Source organism: Palaemon carinicauda, unplaced genomic scaffold (assembly GCF_036898095.1).
Source record: "Palaemon carinicauda isolate YSFRI2023 unplaced genomic scaffold, ASM3689809v2 scaffold1831, whole genome shotgun sequence".
Classification (NCBI taxonomy): domain Eukaryota; kingdom Metazoa; phylum Arthropoda; class Malacostraca; order Decapoda; family Palaemonidae; genus Palaemon; species Palaemon carinicauda.
The window spans coordinates 35,001-39,290 of NW_027169405.1; positions in this window are offsets into that span (position 1 = coordinate 35,001).

Below are 4,290 nucleotides of genomic sequence, written 5' to 3' on the forward strand. Positions count from 1 at the left end.
CTAGCAATGCTGCCATGGGTAGACATAATACTTCTAAAAGGATATTATAAAAGACCAAGGGAAAGGCCCGTGCCAACAAGAAGAGTTGGCTGTAATACACTACGACGAGATGGTCCAAAGGAGATAGGACAGGACCAGACAATGGAGGAACTATGTCCGAAGCAGATAGGATCCAAGTCCTAGCGAGATAAGAAACAGAGAAGACCAGAAGTCTGATAGAGCCAGATTCTAACCTTCCCCTCAGACAACAAAAGCCGAGAAGAAGAGACAAATTGGAGCAGCCAGCCCTTCCTGCTTGTGACGAGAAGTAGCCTACACTGCCTGCAGCCTACCTTAGTTCAACAGTATCATCGAATTCCTGGGAGAAGACCTCTTGATGCCACCCTTTTTGTGACGTCTTCGAATCCGGTCATCGTGCCAGTTTCATCTGAACTTCAGCCGCCTTTCTGCAACGTTCTCAAGCCTGAAGTGTCAGCAGCTGCAGAAAACTAGTATTTCTACCTTACTGACTGTTCCCGTTTTCTGTTCTGACTGTTCCCGTTTTCTGTTGGTGTTTTGATTGCTTTGGTTTGTCAGTTAAAGTAACCGAAGAAGTAACATTGATTTTATTATAAGTTTGTGAATAAACTTGTGTTTTTTTGTGTGTTTCTTTTTATATTCATTTCCCATGTTTTAATGTCGGTTGTTGTTGATGTTTATTTTACTTATTGAAAGAAACTGTAACAATTTTGAGATCGTAACATATGCTATGTGACTAACATAGTCTAATTACAATTATAACTTACCAGTGAGATGGGAATTATCTTGTCCAACAAGGAGAGGGTAAAAACAGGGGTAGACCCATATGCCTAATATTATTTTACAGCTACTATAAGCCTGCTAGTTTATACCTTCCTAAATCTATTTTGGATATTTTCGTATACAAATATCTTTTTTAAAATACTCCATATTTCTGATACTTGGCGAATATCACTTGGTCTATAACTTAACCTAACTTGTCCGGCCATTTAATTTAAGTTTGTCCCTTAACCATTGGCGAGAAAGTGATTTTCAAAATACTTAACATTAAAGATATTATTGTTAGTTAAGAAAATTATTATAAATATAATTATTATAAGTATTAGTACTATGATCATTAATAGGCCTACATGCAAATCCACATAAGCTGCTTATTACGTATGAAAGATAGTAAAAATTAAAAACTATTAAATAAAACTAATTTAGATGAATAAAATAGTAAAGTGAAAATAAAACATAAATAATTCATCTACTATAAAATGGGTTGCGTCAACAATATGATAATAAAAAAAAGGTCTTAGTAACAAGTTTGAACTTTAGGAGTTAGACCAAGTTAGAACTTTTTAAGTTAAACAAACCTAGTTTCCATATACATAAAAAAGTCGTTTATGTTATTGTATTAATCCGATAACTACCATCAAAAATAAGATGTTTCCTTTTTATTATCCTCATTAATTAACTTTTTTGATATATATATATATATATATATATATATATATATATACAGTATATATATATATATATATATATATATATATATATATATATATATATATATATTTATATATATATATATATATATATATATATATATATATATATATATTTATATATACATTTAATATATATATACACACATATATATATATATGTATGTATATATGTATATATATATATATATATAAATATATATATATATATATATATATATATATATATATATATATATATATATATATTTATATATATATATATATATACAGTATATATATATATATATATATATATATATATATATATATATATATATATATATATATATATATATAAATATATATATATATATATATATATATATATATATATATATATATATATAACATTTATCGGTCAATGCATTATAAACTAGAGAGGCACTCAGTAGAGCGCAGACCTCCGCCGCGGCAGCCTATTTCTCGACCTTGACATTTGAACATGTATTAATAGTAGATTTTCATACACTCAAATATGATCCAAGTTTAAAGTCTATGTGACAACGATGTCCAAACTTATGGCTGATTATGTGAACTGAACATTTTGCTTGACCTTGACCTTTGACCTTCTAAAATTTAATCATTTTTAGCTTTTACATAACAGTTAATCCCTGCAAGTTTCATTACTCTACGATTTAAATTGTGGCCAGGAAGCTGTTCACAAACACACACACAAACGGGCGAAAACATAACCTACTCCTAACTTCCTTGGAGGAGGTAAAAAGACCCTTGAGCCTAGACAAGAATTTTCTGAAGATCGACAAACAAGAGCTGTTCGTCCGACTGCATTTCGAAATTAACCGCAAACATTAGGCCTACGCAAGTCCGCCGAAGGATACAGAGGCCTAAGGGCAGAAGGCCCACACACCAGTTGGGTCAAGGTTATTTTGTTTACTGCGTATTACAAACTGAAAAGATGCATTGGATAATAAGTACTATTTCCTTGTTTCCTTTCCTCACAGGGCTATTTTCCCTGTAGGAGCCATTAGGCTTATAGCATCTTGCTTTTCCAAGTAGGGTTGTATTATTATTATTATTATTATTATTAAGTTACAACCCTAGTTGGAAAAGCAGAATGCTATAAGCCCAGGGGCTCCAACAGGGAAAATAGTCCAGTAAGGAAAGGAAACAAGGAAAAAATAATTCTTAAGAGTAATATTAAAATAAATATCTCCTATGTAAACTATAAAACTTCAACAAAACAAGAGGAAGAGAAATTAGATAGAATAGTGTGCTCGAGTGTACCCTCAAGCAAGAGAACTCTAACCCAAAATAGTGGAAGACCATGGTACAGAGGTTATGGCACTACCCAAGACTAGAGAACAATGGTTTGATTTTGGAGTGTCCTTCTTCTAGAAGAGCTGCTTACCATAGCTAAAGAGTCTCTCCTACCCTGATCTGAACTGATAATAATAACACCAAATTGGATAGTAAGCAAAATTATTAAATGAAAATTAAATAATCATGGATGAAATATCAGAAATTCATAATTTCACTGTTATTATCGTTTAATGTAGGCCTATTCAAATTAAGAATTTTACTGATAGGCCATAATATAAATTCGCTCACAAGATCAGCAAAAATATCAAATAAAATTTAATATTTATAAACATAATAGGAAAAATTCATAATTTCACTGTTATTACCTTCTAACCTAGACCTATTCAAATTGAAAATCTAAAATAAACGGTTCAAGTTTTAGGTACCCTTACATTACGACAGAATTTTTTTATAGAATATGTAAAATGACAGTAATATATATATATATATATATATATATATATATATATATATATATATATATATATATATATATATATATATATATGCATATATATATATATATATATATATATATATATATAATATATATATATATATATATATATATATATATATATATACAGTAATAATTATATGCCTATCTCAATGCAAAAAAAGTCTGCCTATTATTCAACAAGCTGTTTATAGCCAAATATAGTAAACTTATAACATTAAAGTAAAGATTGACTATATCCATTAGGTCTAGGTCGAATTATATTCTTTAAATATAAATCGGGTTATATCCAGTAAGTCTAGGTCATCGTAATAGAAGGGTATATAAATATCGAGAGAGAGAGAGAGAGAGAGAGAGAGAGAGAGAGAGAGAGAGAGAGAGAGAGAGAGAGAGAGAGAGAGAGAGTCCAATATATTGATATTCACGTAAGTTTAACATTTTTTCAGTCTGCAAACTGTAATTGGTTTAGACATGTTAAGTATTAAATTATCATTATATATAAAGAATAATAATAATAATAATAATAATAATAATAATAATAATAATATATATTAAAGCTTTCTTATAGGCCTATGTCAAAACAGAATATTGAATTGAAATCGTTATTTACATCAATTTAATCTTCATACTTGAAAATGTATCTTTATATATATATATATATATATATATATATATATATATATATATATATATATATATATATATATATATATATATATATATATATATATATATATATATATATATAATTTTTTCACGTTGAAAAAGTAAAGGGGTGTAAATGAATCTCTCTCTCTCTCTCTCTCTCTCTCTCTCTCTCTCTCTCTCTCTCTCTCTCTCTCCTCTCTCTCTCTAATTATATATATATATATATCTATTTATCTATATATATATATTTATATATATATATATATATATATATATATATATATATATATAGATATAATATATATATATATATAA